General features: G+C 39.4%; 1 protein-coding gene across 3 annotated transcripts in view; it reads left to right on the top strand.

Moving 5' to 3' along the window:
* The window catches only part of GALNTL6 (polypeptide N-acetylgalactosaminyltransferase like 6), a 1,246,491-nt gene that overhangs the window by 1,141,053 nt on the left and 86,078 nt on the right, over nucleotides 1-19,360 (top strand). The window lies entirely within an intron of this gene.

The following is a 19,360-nucleotide window of genomic DNA, read 5'->3' on the forward strand; positions in this document are numbered from 1 at the left end:
AGTTCTTCAGTACCTTCTATTTACCTGGCATTAGAATCTGGTTGCAAGAGACAGGATATCCATATATGAAACCATTAGAGGACAGCACAAAATAAGTAACTGCTTAAAGGTATCATAAGGATACGTATAGGTAGAAGGAAGAGGAGGAAGTAGCACCATAGCTGTGACCTTCTTCAGTCCTCTCCAATTAAAGGACTTGAAAGAGGACCTTCAAGAATATGTCCACTGAATTAACAAGTTTCATATAACAGTGGTTTCCAAACTCAGGATGAATGATGAGAGCCAATTCCTGACTAACATTTCACCCAGCCTCAGTGAACTAAGAAAAATAGTAATCCCAAAGATAAACCTGTTCAACTTAATAACATCTTTTTATGAAGAAACTATAAGCTTTTTTTCATTGAAAAAAAAATAGAACGAAAGATAGTAAATTTTTGTTAGTGCCCTTATTTGGCAAAAACAAAAATCAGCATCACTTTGTCATTTCCCACAAAATGTAAAAACCTAGGACACCATAATTTACACTTCAGCTTCATCTGGGAATCAGTGTATTCACTTGACATTAATAAGCCTAGACAGTTTTACTGAGTCAGCTCGGGGCCTAATGTCAGTACACTGGGGCACGGTTGTGGTGTCTTGCCACCAGGAACAAGCAGCAAGTCCCTGAGGGAAGGGATGCTCATGTCTAGAGTTGCAGGGAGACTAGAAAGACAGCAGGGCTGTGGTGACAGTCATCCCTTCTTTCAGATGGCGCTGGCCATCCTTCATCACAGAAGTGTGAGCAGCACCTCAGCAAAGATCCACTGAGTGTCGCTTTGCACAGCCCAAGGAGGCTGACTGGCAAATAGGTGGAAGAATCTCAAAGAAGAGATTCTTGTCTTCATTCCAACAGGTTTTTATGGAAGCCAAGCACTCTGCTGAAAGAGCAGCTATTACTGACACCTATGGGGACAGTCCACAAACTCCTCTGTGAATGTCAGTGTGTTTGGGAACAGTCAAAGCCACTGGATCTGTGACAGGTGGCTGTAATGGCAGGGACATGTCAGAAGTGGAGAGCAGTCACCCCATGGCTAAACATACCAGCTGATTGTCACACAGCAGTGGTCTTCATGGGAACAACTTGGCCCGTGAAAGTTTCCTCGGAGGGTAGCCACGCCGGAGCGCTGCCCTGCAGACTGTGAGTGGGGCAGTCCTGGAAGCACACACAGCCACCCTCGCCAATACAAGACAAGGTTAGAACCAACCCTTACCCCAAGTCTGTAAGAAACATCAGAGAATGCAAATCTGTATACTGCTGTATTTCACCTCTGACATAGTATCAGTAATTTTTCATTCTAAAATTTCACCCTAACATCAAAATTAAAAGAACTAGAGAAGCAAGAGCAAACAAACTCAAAAGCTAGCAGAAGACAAGAAATAACTAAAATCAGAGCAGAACTGAAGGAGATACAACACAAAAAAACCTTCAAAAAAATCAATGAATTCAGGAGCTGGTTTTTTTGAAAAGATCAACAAAATAGGTAGACTGCTAAATGACTAATAAACAAGAAAAGAGAGAAGAATCAAATAGATGCAATCAAAAATGATAAAGGGGATATCACCACTGATCCCACAGAAATACAAACTACCATCAGATAATACTATTCTTTAACTTAATTACTACCCAAATAAACTAGAAAATCTGGAAGAAATGGATAAATTCCTGGACACATATACCCTCCCCAGTCTAAGCCAGGAAGAAGTCAAATCCCTGAATAGACCGATAACAAGGTCTGAAATTGAGGAAGTAATTAATAGCCTACCAACCAAAAAAAGTCCAGGACCAGACGGATTCACAGCCAAATTCTACCAGAGGTACAAAGAGGAGCTAGTACCATTCCTTCTGAAACTATTCCAAACAATAAATAATAGAGAGGGAATCCTCCCTAACTCATTGTATGAGGCCAGCATCATCCTGATACCAAAACCTGGCAGAGACACAACAAAAAAAGAAAATTTCAGGCCAATATCCCTAATGAACATCGATGTGAAAATCCTCAATAAAATACTGGCAAACCAAATCCAGCAGCACATCAAAAAGCTTATCCACCATGATCAAGTTGGCTTCATACCTAGGATGCAAGGCTGTTCAACATACTCAAATCAATAAACATAATCCATCACATAAGCAGAACCAATGACAAAAACCACATGATTATCTCAATAGATGCAGAAAAGGCCTTCGACAAAATTTAACACCTTCATTCTGAAAACTCTCAATAAACTAGGTATCGATGGAACGTATCTCAAAATAATGAGAGCTATTTATTACAAACCCACAGCAACATCATACTGAATGGGCAAAAACTGGAAGTATTCCCTTTGAAAACCAGTAAAGACAAGGATACCCTTTCTCACCACTCCAACATAGTATTGGAAGTTCTGGCCAGGGCAATCAGGCAAGAGAAAGAAATAAAGAGTATTCAAATAGGAAAAGAGGAAGTCAAATTATCTCTGTTTGCAGATGACATGATTGTATATTTAGAAAACCCCACCGTCTCAGCCCAAAATCTCTTTAAGCTGATAAGAAACTTTAGCAAAATCTCAGGATACAAAATCAATGTGCAAAAATCACAAGCATTCCTATACACCAATAATAGAGAGCCAAATTATGAGTGAACACCCATTCACAATTGCTACTAACAGAATAAAATACCTAGGAATACAACTTACAAGGGATGTGAAGGACCTCTTCAAGGAGAACAATAAGAACCATTCAAGAACATGGGAGACTTTAAATTTTTTTCTAGTTTCAGGATAGGAGCTAAAACTGAAGTCAAATCCCATAAAAGCCAAATGGTACAGGCTGCTTCCCAGGTCCTGAAAGTGTTAACTTAGAGTAAAAGGGATAGAGGTTAAATGTTAAAGGAGTGGAGCTGGGTCTATGAACCAAGGTCTGTCTGGTCGAGGTTCGTGCTCCTCACCATAATGTTTCTTCTGGAGTGCTTGAGATAAACTGGAGCAGCCTGGGCATCTCTGGTAGGGCACCAGTTTAGCAAAGCACCAAGTAGAAATGGGCAGGCAGAGAGTTACGGAGGGTGTGCGTGGGATCTGTGGAGTTAGCCTTGGAAGACTCTAGATGCAGATCACAGTGTTGACCTTTACTCCTTGACTATAGGGCCTTGAACAGGAAGTGTCAGGATAAAAATAGAAGAGGTAAAATAGAAAGGTCAACCAATAAATAATTATTAAAATGGAGAAAGTCTAATGAAATTAACATTTCGAATGCAAAGAGCATTTGTAAAAAAAATCATAAAGATTTTTATTGATTTGCTACACTGTGCACGGAGGTGGGGCGCACATGTGACTATGAGCTTTCCATCTCAGCATCCCAGAGAAAATAGTATCAGTACAAAAACAGGGAAGGGAGGAAGAGGAAAGGGGAAGAGACTGAGGTTGGTTTTAGATAAGGTTAAGTGACAGCCTGGGACAGCCAGATCTGGGGAGACACCACAGATTTTCCATCCAGAATTCTGAGAGCACACAAAAACTTTTGACAGATTTTCTTTGGCAAATAAATGTTTACTTCTGAAAAAAGAAATGCTTACTGTGCCAGTCACTGCGCTAGGTCCTGGAAGTTTAAGTGACGAACAAGTCAAACACAAGTCTCAGCTCCTCTTAATAAATGGCCTTGACAGTAACGTAGAGTCCACACCATGCGGCAGTAACCCATGTATTCCAATGCCAGAATATCATGAGGATGAGAAAAGGGTTAAATGAAAATAATAAAGCTCATTATGGAATGAAATCTGTATCTTATATAGTTCACTATTTGGAAGCTGTTTTTTAATAGACTGTCATATTATAATTGAGATTATGATTTAACAAAAGAGAAATATATGCCCTAGATAGCATATAGCATTATTTTATATATGTAGCAATATATATTTGATATTAATAAATTATGTTTAATGACCCGATAGGCTAATCTACATACAAGTTACAAATGTTTTTGACTTTATGCATTTACCTAGGATTTCTTAGCAGAGTGTAATGACCTTTGATGATTTCCTATGGTTATTATACTTCACAGGCACAAAGTTCTAAGTCTGAGCTCTGAGGCAGAATTGTGGTTGTGCCTCTGTCAGCTGTGAAACGACTTCTTCATATACTTCCCAAGATGCCGTTCTTCCTCCCTGTGCCATCTCCCTGGTGACATCCAGCTCTGCTGATTCCATAGATCCTCTCAGACTCTTGAAAATGATGGAGGTTGGGAGAGGCATAGAGAAAGGGAAGAGGAGGAGGTGGAGGAGGAGGGCTTCAATGTAAAAGCCAGACCACCCCAAGTCGATTAATAAATGCTTCTAAGGAAGGGGAACATCACACTCCAGGGACTGTTGTGGGGTGGGGGGAGGGGGGAGGGATAGCATTAGGAGATACACCTAATGTAAGTGACGAGTTAATGGGTGCAGCACACCAACATGGCACATGTATACATATGTAACAAACCTGCACATTGTGCACCTGTACCCTAAAACTTAAAGTACAATAATAATAAAATAAAATAAATTTAAAAAATAGCTCCAATGATGTGCTAGAAAAAAAAAAAGTACTATTGAGGAGGGGTACTTTTAGTAAACATGTATTATTATTAGAATCTGTTGGAATAAAGATTCACCTTTGTAATTTAAAAAAAAATGAAAAAATAAATAAATAAATAAATAAATGCTTCTTCATTGTTGACCATGGTGTCAGCTTTCCCATCTGAAATAGCTGAAATAAAAGAGCACAATGTCGGGCAAACGCAGCTCACCCTTGTTTGTGTCAGAAAAATATATCAGCCGAGGAAAAGCATTAACAAAACCAAAATGACTAGTTTGATATCTGAAAATAAAATCACCAACAAGGTTATAAAGTATGGTGATGAATGGGAAATCTATACTCCCTCAAATTGACCTTTCTCTCCCGATGACTGTAAATGACTGTATTCTCTTAAAGCTGCCCAGCATACAAGAGCTTGTGGCACGATAACCTTGGACACTCACAGCAGCACCACTTCTCTCTCCTGCTCTTAAAACTGCAGGGTTCAGATGCTCTATTTGAAACCATCATTGAGTTCAGGGGCATGGTGGCCTATCAGGGGTTTTCTCCCAAAAAGCAGGAAATGATAGATCTTCCCTCAAGACTCAGCCCTCATAAATGGCTAGGACTTTTGTGCAGAGGCAATTCTTCTGAAAACAATAACTTTCTCTAATTCTTCCTTACAATATAACCTAAAGGGCAATAAGGCTGTCTAATACTTTTCCTCAAAACTAAAGATGATTCACACACTGCAATTATTTGTTTGCTTCTCTCCTGACTTGGCCACAGTTTAAAATATAATACCTCAGACAGGCATAGTGGCTCATGCCTGTAATCCCAGTGCCTCAGGAGGCTGATGCAGGAGGATCACTTGAGGTCAGGAACTTGAGAACAGGCTGGGCAACATAGCAAGGCCCCAGCTTTAAAAAAGTTTTTTTTTTTTTAAAGTTAGTTAGCTGGGTGTGGTGGCATGTGCCTATAGTCCCAACTACCCGAGAGGCTGAGAAGGGAGGATTGCTTGAGCCCGGGAAGTCAAGGCTGCAGTGAGCCATGATCAAGCCACTGCCCTCCAGCCTGGGTGACAATGTGAGAGCCTGTATCAAAAATAAAACAAAACAACACAAAATATAATACCCTCTACTTAGAAGGAGCTTTTTATTTTAAGAATTAAGGCAACTTCCATAAATAATGTCTCATTATTCTCCATGATTGATATCCTCTCTAAAAGTCAATCATAAATTAATGTGACAATAATGATTCAATAAATCATTAAATACCATGAGTTCATTTCATGCTATAAAGATAAATGTCATCTCTAACCTCAAAGAAGTCTCAGGCTAGATAAATCCTATTAATAAATATTTATCAAGTGCCTACTATGTGCCAGGCAGAAATGCACACAGCGTGCTACATATCCTAAGCAAATGGCATTGGGCCTTGCCAGTTAGATCAAGCTGCCCCTTTGTGATATGTCAGCTCATCTTGGGACATCCCCTGCACTGGGGATGAGTTTCTGGTAGACAACACTGGTAGAGCACTCACTCACCCTTCAATCCTCCTTTTTAAACACTGGGCATCTCCTGCTTGTGTTAACCATGAGAAAAATAAGGCCAGGGGAAACCATTCTGTCAGCCAAGGACCCACAGAGAAGAAATGAGAAAATATGAAACACAAATTTATTCGCCACTCAACTCTCATCTACTACCTTAATTCCTAACCCAGTGGCATCAGAATTTTTAAACTGTCTATCTATTTTGTTAGTTTAACAAATAACAATAGAATCCCACCTTGCTTTTAAAAATTTTAAACAATATGGAGGTAAAGCATAGATTTTTTTCATATCAAACATAGACACTAAAAAAGAAAGTAAAATAGCAAATTGCTGGCAGGTACAGTCTCTTGCCATTTGCGAGTATCATGAAAAAAATATGTGAGGTAAAGACAACATTATTTTCAGACTTGGTAATTTCCCACAAAACCTCGCAAAACTTTTTTTTTTTTTGAGATGGAGTCTCACTTTACCTAGAAGGTAAAGTTGGCCATTGATATATGAAATAATGTTTAAAAAACAGTATGGACTGGTTGCAGTAAACACATATGAACTCAAAACTAACTCCACTTCCCAACTAGGAATCATTTATTCATAGAATACAGAAAGTAATTTTTTTTTTTTTTAATGGAGTCCCACCCTGTCACCCAGGCTGGAGTGAAGTGGCGTGATCTCGGCTCACTGCAACCTCTGCCTCCCGGATTCAAGTGATTCTCCTGCCTCAGCCTCCCAAGTAGCTGGGACTACAGGTGCACGCCACCACGCCCAGCTAATTTTTGTAATTTTAGTGGAGACGGAGTTTCACCATGTTGGCCAGGATGGTCTCAATCTCTTGACCTCATGATCTACCCGCCTCAGCCTCCCAAAGTGCTGGGATTACAAGTGTGAGCCACCACCACACCTGGCCAACATTTTTTTATTATTATTATTTTTTAGAGACGGGGTCTCACCGTATTGCCCAGGCTGAAGTGCAGTGGTGCAATCTGTGCTCACTGCAACCTGGAACTCCGGAGCTCAAGCCATCCTCCATCTCAGCCTCCCAGGTAGCTGGGACTACAGGCACATGCCACCATGCCTGGCTAATTTTTGTATTTTTGGTAGAGACGGGGTCTCACTATGTTGCCAAAGCTGTTCTCAAACTCCAGGAGGCCTCAAGCAATCCTCCAGCCTCAACCTCCCAAAGTTCTGGGATTATAGGCATGAGCCACCATGTACAGCCTCAAAACTATTTTTTAAGTTTAGTTTCTTCCAACTTATTTACTCTATTTTTTCCTCAAAAGCTCTCACAGATGTTATATTCTTCCCAACATTAAGTAATTTTGCTTAATTTAAATTTTTCAAATATTCCATGGTGCTTTCCCAAGTTTCAACTCTGCTGTGACTTGTGATTCAATTATCTGATGCTTTCCATTGTGCAAAAGAGAGTTTGTAATTGAGTCAGGTAGTCCCCAAGCTATGGGGACTATATTAAGCATTTCTTGAGCTATCACATGAGGACCAAGATTTTTACATTAGCTTTGGTTTATGCCTATTGGGATATTTTATAATGTAAATAGAATATCTGAATAGTGATCCCAGATAATTGCATAATAACAAGCTATCATGATTAATTATTACTTTCACTTTGTCATTCTTAATGAAATTAAAATGGGATTTATCTTCCACTTCCTATGGGATCTTTTCCAGTTTGTTTTGGTTATTCTTTCTCTTACCTAGAGACCTTGGCATTTCAGGCGGTTATTGAGCATTTATATAACTTTCTTTTTTCAAAGCACTTGAGAAACAAACTACATGGTGAGACCAGTTTGTGGACTAGAGAGAATTTTAATTGCATTTTTATCATTATCCCCATTAGAACTGACCATTTCCCTGTATTCACAATTCCACTAGAGCCTCATAAAGGAGAATGCTGGCTCAGACAAAGTAGGTCCCTGCTGCTACAAAATTAAGCTGCTGAAATTTAAGCAAACTCAAATATTTTAGCATGCCATAATCTCAATAATCAAAAATGCAACTCTTGCAAAGAGGAGCAGGACTGGCCATTTAATAACTGTCTTCCAGGACCCCAGTCCCACGTCTAAGCCATGGGAGCACCTGGATGGTAGGGACTCATTTCATGGAATTAGCTTCTTCCCATGAGATGTGTGAATGCACAGTACCACTGTGCTTGGGGCCTCTGCAATTTCATTCCCATTCCAATCCTCCATATTTCCAATGGTTTATTAGTTCATGGCAAGAATTCCATTTCCAATTGCAATTCCAGCCCAAGTGTATCTCCATTTTAGTGCCAGTTGAGATACAGAAAGTAGTTCTAGTTGCTATTTTGTAAACTGAGAAATGGTCAAAAACAAAATGGCAGCTTTGTGGTGTGTGGATGCTTCTGGATGCTCTAATTCTGAAAACAGTTTATAGAAATAAAATTTTGCAGATTACTTACAATTTGGACAGATATAATTTGCAATCTAAGACCCCTGTAAAGGGCATTTAGAAACATAGGGATTTTATTTTCTGCCTGTTTGAAAGTCTGGGAAATAAAACAAGATCTATTAATAATAATTGGAATAAATGCTATAGCACCTTTTAGTTCAACCACAGTTTGTTTGAATGCTTGCTGTGAATGTTCTTGTGAGAGAACCAAACTCTTGATAATCTATTTGGGTGATGATTAGAAAATGCTGGTTGTGATTTATTAAAAAAAATCAAATGGAAAAAAAAAATCAAGTGGGTTAATGATAATCATCTAGAAATAAGGTTGTACTTCATTTTATACCTAAGTTGTGATGACATGAGGCACCATTGGCTTGATTACCAGGAAGAACACCATTCAGATTGTCCCCCCAACCATCTGTAGACATCCCCAAAAGCCTCCATCGCATATGCTTGTGCACCCACTTGTCAGAAGCATACCCATGCTGCACTGCCCCAGATTTGCTTCTTTTGTTTCTGCTTTCACTTGCCTCTGTCTCCTGCCCATGAAGCTGTAGGTGAAGGCACACCTCCACCACCACTCACAAAAGCATCAACCACTAGCTCACAATGCTGAGTCTGGAGGAACCAAGACGTCAGTCATTAAAGTGCCAGAACTTCTCTGGGTCCTGGGTAGACTCAGTCAAGATGGCTGTCTCCTACCTGTGGGCCATGCATACACAAATGACCTGTGTTTCTGTGGTCTGTCTTCAACAGTTCCAGCTTCTGATTATCTCCACTTTTCCAGGGTTTCAAAAAATCAATCACGTAAAATTATTCCGGCATACTCTGACCCTCAAACCCAGCCAAAACAAACAAGTACAATCTTAAGGGATACATAAAAATTAGCAACCATACTTTCACTTTAGTCCTATTATCCTTTTTTTTTTTTTACTTCCAAGGGTAGGGCATAACAGGCATTACAGCTTTCTCCTTGTTCTCTTGGATGACTTGCTTTGGGAGAAGCCAGCACCAAGTCATGGGGATACGCAAGTAGCCCTGTAGAACGCCCCATGTGGCAGAAAGAAAGCCGAGTCCTCCTACTCAGCACTCATAGCAAGCACCAATTTGACAGACACTGAGTGAGCCACCTTGGAAAAAGATCTTCCAGCCCCATCAAAGGCTTAAGATTACTGCTACCTCAACCAAAATCTGACTGGAATTCATGAGAAATCTGATCCGAATTGTACAGCCTATTTTATTCCCAAGTTTCTGACCCACAGAAATTGTGAAGGATAAAAAATGTTTTTTTATTGTTTTAAGCCACTCAGGTGTGAGATAGGGTGTTATTTATCAATAGGCAATGAATACAGTTGTTTCTGCTTAATAGTCTTTCATCGGCAACATTCAGACTAATTTTATCTTCAGGGACGTGATTACCTCAGGTGGCACATTTGAAGCTCAAAAATTAGGCAAGCTTGTACACCAAAGGACACTGTTCACAGAATGAAAATCCAGCTCACAGAATGAGAGAAAAAAATGCAAATCATACATCTGATAAGTGCTTAATATCCAGAATATAGAAAGAACTCCTACAACTTAGCAACAACAAACACACAACCTGATTGATATATGCAAGAATCTATTTCTGGAAGAGAAGAGAGAGCCCAGAAATGGATTCTTGCAAATGGTCAGTTGATTTACATAAAAGTATAAAGGTATACATTGGAGAAAACATTATTTTTTCAACAATTGATGCTAGAACAATTAGATGTTCATATCCAGAGAAGTAAATAAACAAACATCAATCTGTATCTTGCACCATATACAAAACTTAATACAAAATCAATCATAGACTTTAAATGTAAAGGATACAATTATAACATTTCTAGAATACAAAAACAAAGAAGAAAAATTTTTTGAGATTAGGCAAAAATTTCTTAGGTATGAAGAAAAAAATTGACAAATTGAACTTCATTGAAATTAAAACCACCTATTCTTCAAAGGCACTGTTAAGAGAATAAAAAGACAAGGACTGAAAAGGGATATTTGCAAATCACATTTCTGCTAAAGGTTTGTATCCATAATACATAAAGAATTCTCAAATTTTAATAATAAGTAAAACAGCTGAGTTTTTAAAATGGGTAAATGATTTGAAAGACATTTTACCGAAGAAGACAGATACCCAAGTGGCAAATAAGGACATGAAAAAATGATTAATATCATTAGTCATTAGGAAAATATAAATTAAAACCACAATGAGATGCTACTGCATGCTTTTATAATGGCCAAAATTAAAAAGACTGACCACATCAAGTGTTGGAGTAACTGGAAATCTCATACAATGCTAATGGGAATGTAAAATGGTACAACCACTTTGGAAAACAATTCAGATTTTTTTTAAAAGTTAGACACATACCTAGAGTACAAACTAGCCATTCCACTTCAAGATTTTTACCCAGGAGAAATGAAGGCAAATGTCCATAAAAGACTTGTACAAGACTGTTCATACAGCTTTATTTGTAACAGCCCCAAACTTGAAACAACCCAAGTGTTCATCAACAGGTAAATAGATAAACAAATTGTAGTTTTTTCATGTGATAGAATACAATAAGAATGGGCTGGGCTTGGTGGCTCATGCCTATAATCCCAGCACTTTGGGAGGCTGAGACAGGAGGATCACCTGAGGTCAGGAATTCAAGACCAGCCTGACCAACATGGTGAAACCTCGTCTCTACTAAAAAAATATGAAATTAGCCAGGCATGGTGGCATGTGCCTGTAATCCCAGCTACTTGGGAGGTTGAAGCAGGAGAATCACTTGATCCCAGGAGGAGGTGGAGGTTGCAGTGAGCCAAGATCACGCCATTGCACTCCAGCCTGGGCAAAAAGAGCAAAATTCCATCTCAGAAAAAAAAAAAAAGAATACTATAAGAATGAATACATGCAGCTGCAGCTACATGGATAAAGATCAAAATACTTATACTAAGTGAGAAAAGCCAGACAAAAAGAGCACATACTGTATGATTCTATTTATATAAAATTCTAAAAAATACAAATTAAAGTATAGTGAAAAAAAGTACATCGGTGGTTGTCTGGGGACATAGAAATGCCACAGAAAGGAGATTGGGAAACAGATTTCAAAGAGGCATAAAGAAACCTTTGCAGGTGATGGACATGTTCCTTATCTTGATAGTGTTGATGATTCCACTAATATAGTATATACATATGGCAACATATACCAAACTATTCACTTTAAATATGAGCAGTTTCTTGTATATCAACTATTCCTCAATAAAGCTGATTTTAAAATTAGGCTTACCAGCATTTTTTAAGACACATTGTTAGCTCATTTGGGGTTTTTGTTTGTTTGTCTTATATCTAAAGGCTACATTAAATACCATCATAAACACCACCATAGATATCCAAAATATTTGGGCAAAAATACAATAGAGATATAAAATCAAAAAGAAAGCTAACTCTTGTTCATGACAGCCCAAAGAAGATAACCACCTACAAACAGCTCACACAGCCTTAGGGAAGAAGGGAAAGGAAATTGCCTGTCAGAGAAGCTCCCTTTGTAGGACTAGATTAGCCTCCTCTCCTTCTGCTGAAAGTTTCTCACTGACTTCAAAGAAGTGCTCAGATCAGAGAAAAGCAGAGCTAGGCTGAATAATTGTAGTGAGGTTGGGGCTGTCTTAAAGAGAATCTCTTTTGAGCTGTACCCATGATGACATTATCATATTATCAATGATAAAAGGGCTGTGGGGTGGGACTACTGAGCCACAACAGCACTCTTAAGCATCAAAGAGGAGACAAGAAATACATTCAAATAAAAGCAGAAATTTAAAATCATGGGATAGGGATATACCTCCTTGCTGTAGGAGTGACTGTGACTAATTAGAAACTGTTTCTGTGTGGGACTGGCTTTACTAGTTATCACTAGCTTCAGGGGGAAAAAGCATGTGTGTGTGTGTGTGTGTGTGTGTGTGTGTGTGTGTGTGTGTGTGAAGAAAGAGGATTCACTGTAACACAATCCACCATAATACAATAGCTTAATATTGACACAAGCACAATTTGTGAAGTGGGATCCTGCTAGGACACATGTAATAATCACACCTTGCACAAAGAAATAGAAACACTCTACTGAGGTAAGATGGCCCAAATAATACAAATACAGTTGACTCCCAAATAATACACTGAGAAACTGAACAGGGATTGAATAGTCTAGCAGTAAGATCTAAAATGTTGCTGGTAAAAATAATAATAATTCGTGGATAGATTTAAGCAGTTTCACAAGCCAGCAGGAAAAACTGAGCTATCTGTTTTCCTCATGCTGTACACCAACAGTGATCAGGCAAGCTGGAAATATGTTCTTATGAACTGAGCTAGAAATGTCATTTAATGTTTCTGGTAAAATATCAATTCAAAGACCTGATGAGTATTAGAATTAAGGAAAGATTTAGTGTTGGATAGCACAAAGAAAACAAGACTAGAATTCTAAAGACCTCTAATGAAAGGCTGAATGTGTTGATAAATATTTGAGCAACACAGAAAAGAGAGATTAATACCAGTTTGGGTTGAATAGAGGAACATATGTGATACACAAAGAACCACAGACAGGTGACATAAAAATAGAGAATACTGTTAACGTCTTGTACATAGAAGATGCTCCAAACAACAGTTTCTATTTCATTCATCATTCAAGAAGATGAAGGTCTGCAGATTTTTAAAATAGAAGAATCCTTCAATGGCTTTCTACAGCAAAAAGTAAATATATTCCTCAGCTCCAGTAGCCATCTTTATCAGTCTCTTACATGTCTCCCATGCTGGGTACATCCCTAGCATATGAAAACCTCTTGGATCCAACCTGAATGGATTTGGGTCCTCTCAATTTCCCTTGTCCACACTAAACTTGGGGCCTAGATGAAAGCCAACTCAGATGTACAGAAACAGAAAGGCTTCACCTACTTATTTTCACACTGAGGTTAACATTAAGCCCTAAACAGTTCATTCTGGCCATGCTGAGCCTCACCTCTAGCTACCAGTTAGTCCTGCTGTTTCCTCAAATTCTGTGCCTGCTTCCCTGTTTGCTTCACAGATAGAGGGCCAGCAGGATCCCACCTCTTAGAAAACAAAAAGCAGTGGGACTGTGTGTTTATATTGTATCAGCTGTGTGTTATGGCAGGCTTCTCTGCAGAGAACTGCTTGAAACTCCTCTGGAATAATTTCCACAAAAGCGAAACATCCTTCATGTATTGGCAATAACAAGACATGCCAGATTCTGATAGATGGTCACTCAATGAATTAAAAAACATTCATAGAGCACATGTTATATGCAAATTATATACATCAGGAGTAGGATTGCCATTATTTAGCAAGTAAAAATACAGCATGCCTCACTAATTTGAATTTCAGATAAATGACAAATAATTTAGTACAAGTATGTCCCATATAACATTAATAATACCAGTATTAATTATATTTACAAATTGATATGGTTTGGCTGTGTCCCCACAAAAATCTCATCTTGATTTATAGCTCCCATAATTCCCACGTGTTGTGGGAGGGACCCAGCAGGAGATAATTGAATCATGGAAGAGGTTTCCCCCATACTGTTCCCCTGGTAGTGATTAAGTCTCACAAGATCTGATGGTTTTATAAGGGGAAACCCCTTTCACTTGGCGCTCTGATTGTCTCTTGCCGCTGCCATGTAAAACGTGCCTTTCACCTTCCACCATGATTGTGAGGCCTCCCCAGCCACATGGAACTATGAGACCATTAACCTCTTTTACTTTACAAGTTACCCAGTCTTGGGTATGTCTTTATCAGCAGTGTGAAATGGACTAATACACAAGTTATTTGTTGTTATCTGAAATTCAATTTTAACAATGTGCCACATATTTTATCTGGCAAGTCTAACTGAAAGGAAAAAGAAAAGTGTTTCAAAGACTGGGTGGGATCAGACAAATGGGAGAGGACATTGAGTCAGGAGAACCTGTACAGACAGACAAGTGCAGAGAGTAGTTGCATTTTTTCAGAGATGATGAACAGAGCAGTTTACATAAGCAAAGGTTGCATGTAGGGGAATAAAATTCAAGATAACCATTAGGGACCTATTTTGGAATGTCTGAAACAGTGGGCAACCTATATCTAACAAAAAATTGGAGGTGGGGTGTTATCCAAGGGCCAGTTGTTTCTTTTTGGAGAATTATCCTATTCGGCAATCCATTTTGGTTATGGAAAAGCAGCCAACATGGTTTGCTCAGGATAAGCAAGGACAAACAATGAGAAAGATGAGTTGCCAGGCATGAGAAGGGAGAAGAAATTTTAACATTCTGGTACAGCCCCACAAAAGAGACGTAAGAGAGAGATTTTTGAGTTGGGCAGAACCATGGCAGGAAGCTAAAAGACAGAAGGAGGAAATTTTAGCCAGGGAGAAATTCCCTTTATCAGCCAATGGAAAAGAATCCAAGGGGTCAAATACTTCATCTTAAATCATCATCTGTGCTGTTTTGTTATCTAAGTCTCTGCTACTGCCTGAAAATCTTCAGTAAAAGTTATGCCCAGTTGATGTACCGAGAGACATTTGAGAGATGAGGGAAAATACCTGTGCACCCCATTCAAGTCTCTGCAGGACAGAAGGTAGACAGCAAGCTGGGGGCAAGAAGCCAGGAGGAGAGAAGGATCACAAACAGAAAATTGAAGTGAAGGATGAATGTGTGAACACCCCTGGGAATCCACAGAAATCTTCAGGAGGACAGGGACATGCAATTTGAGGTTATTTTTATTTAAACCTCAAAAAACAAGAACCCCAGCTAACACCTGGCTCTGTATATAAGGCAACCTCTAGAGATGCAACGTCTGATAGTTGAAGAGTAAGTGATTACATGTATAGATCTCCTGGCATTCATGCTTGACTCTTTCTTTCCCCTTCATACCTTTTTTTTTTTTTTTTTTTAGACATCTTAGCAGGTCCACCAATGTCCATTCAATCTCAGAGAAAGACAGGACTACTCAGATTAATTTATTTTCTCTTTCACCATCTCTGGCACGAGCTGTTATTGGGATGTTTCCATTTCATGATTCTGCACATGTTTACACAGCCGTAAGTGTTTCAGTGAGAAATATTGCTTTGCTCCTACTTGACTATCTCTGTGTATGTGAATGTGTGGTATGCGTGCTCCTGTATAAATACCCCAATGAACTCCAATGAGTATATGATTGTACTATTTCCTGGAGTGGGCCAACTTATTCCACAATCTATAAAAGAGCAATGAAACTCTCTTTTTGCAACTGTTTGCAATATTTCTCAGCTGTGGTACCAATGTTTTCCCCAAAACTAAGTACTGACTTATGATTCCAGTGACAAACTAACACAATGTTTTATTATTTCCAGAATAGTGACCTCAGAAAGATTTCATTTGGCCAGCCACCTGGTTAGTTGAGCAGTGAGTGCTATTCCTTGAATATAATAATTGACACTTTAGAAAGTTTCTCTCCTGATAGTAAATTCCAGAGAACAGAGCATCTATAATCCAAAATGTCTAATGAGCCAATGGGGACATTAGAGAATGGTCAGGATGTTTTATTTATGTTTAAATGCTTATGTAACACTTATAGCTAGAGGGAAACTTGTTATTGCCATCTTTGCAATTATTATGTTGTTTCTGTTTTACCATCTCTTGTGAAACTACAGAAAAGGAATCGATGATTTGACATGATCCTTGGAATATATCCATGATCCAACTGCTTGCTTTGGAGTGGTTTTTTGAGGGGGGGCTTTTTTGGGGTTTTTTTGTTTGTTTTTTTGTTTGTTTGTTTTGCTGTTGTTGTTGTTGTTTTGTTTTTCTTTGAGATGGAGTTTTGCTTTTGTTGCCCGGGTTGGAGTGCAGTGGTATGATCTCAGCTCACTGCAACCTCCGCCTCCTGGGTTCAAGTGATTATCCTGCCTCAGCCTCCCAAGTAGCTGGGATTACAGGCATCTGCCACCAGCCCGGCTAATTTTTTTTTTTTTTTTTTTTTTTTTTTTACATAAAAATAGAGACGGGGTTTCACCATGTTGGCCAGGCCTGGTCTCGAACCCCTGATCTTAGGTGATCCACCCACCTCAGCCTCCCAAAGTTCTGGGATTACAGCATGAGCCACTGCGCCTGGCCGCTTTGGAGTGTTTGAGAAATCAACACACCTAGTGTCTTTCAACTTGAAAAGGACACATTGATGCAGAGCTACCTCATTAGTTCCCTAGTTAACTATACTAAAGCCTACTTGACCCTTGGTGACAGTTTTCCAACACGCTGACTCCTGCCTCTTTTACTTACTGATACTGCCTATTCTGGTTAGCATTTATCATGATCCTCTGAGCCATTTCCCATTGACTGCACCAGAATTAGTTCCTCTATGAGTTTTGCAATAATTGCCATATCTATTTCAAAAACCCAAAGCAACAAAACTTTGCCATTTAGCAACAGCACTTGTTTTTAATTGTTCCCATTTCAATGCTTTTATCAATAGGTACGTATGCACACTATGAATTTGTTCACATTCATTTCATCATATGGTCTTTCATTAATTCAATGATTAGCATGCCCAGATGAGCACACACATGTTTCTGGAAACACACACAAGATGCTAGGTCTTTTAAGGCAAAAATAGATCTATCCCTAACTTCATGGCACTTACAGTCTGAAAGTGCTTACTTATCCAAGACAAAACAGAGTCCTGAAGGACAGATCATTTTGCAAGCTACCAGAATTTTAAAGGCATATTTTTTTCTTAAGAAAGTCACTTTCTCATTATTCCTGGGTCATTTGCTTCTGCTTTTTGCTATTCCCCAACTGTATTCATTTTCACTTATCACAGAGGTGTAAATTGATGAAAATTAAGTATTTCCACTTTATTTAATATTGCAGTTTAGGGGGAAAGATAGTAACTACAGCCTAAAATCAATTCTGAATATAAAGTTTTAATATTATCAACTAATTTTTTTTTTTCATTCTAATCCTCATTTAAAAATTTGGCCTGGCCGGGTGTGCTGGCTCACACCTGTAATCCCAGCACTTTGGGAGGCCAAGGCGGGTGGATCATGAGGTCAGGAAATCGAGACCATCCTGGCTAACACAGAGAAACCCCATCTCTACTAAAAACACAAAAAATTAGCCAGGCATGGTAGCACACGCCTGTAGTCCCAGCTACTTGGGAGGCTAAGGCAGGAGAATCGCTTGAAGCCGGGAGGCAGAGGTTGCAGTCAGCCAAGATCACACCACTGCACTCCAGCCTGGGCAACAGAGTGAGACTCTGTCTCAAAAAAAAAAAAAAAAGAAAGAAAAAAAGAAAACAAAGAAAAGAAATTGTGGCCTGAGGACAAGTAAAATAGAATGCCATTTCATACAGAATGTCAAAATGAAATGAAAATAGTAAGATGATATTACAGACTCACGCTGAGGTTTTATGTATGGAGTACACAGTGCCATCCCAGAGCAGGACTTTCAAGACATCATCTGTTTCCTTTCTGGTCCCCAAATGAATCAGGCAATTCTGAATTGGTGGCAAGGGCTAGAATATTACAAAACCATGTTGACTCTGATCATCTATCTGTGAAGGTAAACTGGAGTCCAAGGAGTAGAAAGCGTTATGGGCCAGGCAATGCTGACGTGATGGTAGGGTGCACAGCAACGGCAAGTAATAATCTCTCAGGCAACAATTCTCACACTCTCAAGGTCATTTCTCTAGCTTCCTATCTATGCACCCAGGCACCTTAGAAAGAAAGGAACACAGAGGGAACTGAGAAATCCGAGCTTTCTTCGTGGCTCTGTCTCTTTTCTGCATCTTGCTGGGTTAACAGAGCCCTTCTTGGTGCCCACCATCCACCAAAAGCACCCAAGGAGTGCACAGAGAATGAAGAGCAGGGACAAGGTCAGACAGGAGAGGCCCGCTGGGAGACACTGAACACACGGAGTGGGTGGAGCGGAGTAAGAAAATGTATAGTCTCATTAGGAATGAGGTACCAATGATGGTGTCTCCAAATCCAGCAGACCTCTGGGCAAAGTTCCAGGCCTGAATTAGGATTTTGTAGTCATTTTCAAGAGAAAGCACTTTTCCTAAATATCACTAGCTCTTACTTTAGTCACCTATGTCTGGTTCTCATTAAAGTTCCTGGCCATTGCAGTCATTTTATCTTCCAAGTGCAAGTGAGAAACAGGAGTGGGTCAATGCTCGCACCAACTGGGCACTTGAAAGAAGAATTTGAACAGGAGACAAGAAGTAGAGACTATGGCACACCAGCCTGTGAAAATGTACTGCAGCACATTTAAGCTGGAGGCATCAAAACTGGTATCTTCTACACAAATGCAGTTGTTCTCTCTACTGTTTAGCACCATAGAGCTTGAAGGCACATCAGAGAGCATCTCATCTCAGCTAATGCCTTACCTAAAGGCCACAGGAACAGTTCCATTAATGTGTGGCCAGCTCAACACCCAGGCTCTCCAATTTCCAATCCTGCACTCTTTTTACTGCTAATAATAGCTCTACTATTTGTGGTACCTATTAGGTGCCAGAGACTTACTCTAAATGCTTTACAGGTGTTGCCTTACTTAATCCTACAGCCACCCCCATGCTGCAGGTATGTATTACTGTTGCCATTTTCAGGTGAGGAATCTGATATCCAGCATGGATGAGTAATTTGCTCAATTCCAAAACTACAAAAGGGCTGAGCTTCCTACACTGAATCCACACACTTTCCTACACCTAAGATCCATGCTTATTCCCCACCACCAACCTTCTGCTTCCTTCACCCCAGGGACACATCTGTGGAAAAGACTGGCTACTTGGTGCTTCCTTTAGCCCCA

Source organism: Symphalangus syndactylus, chromosome 4 (genome assembly GCF_028878055.3).
Source record: "Symphalangus syndactylus isolate Jambi chromosome 4, NHGRI_mSymSyn1-v2.1_pri, whole genome shotgun sequence".
NCBI classification, from domain to species: domain Eukaryota; kingdom Metazoa; phylum Chordata; class Mammalia; order Primates; family Hylobatidae; genus Symphalangus; species Symphalangus syndactylus.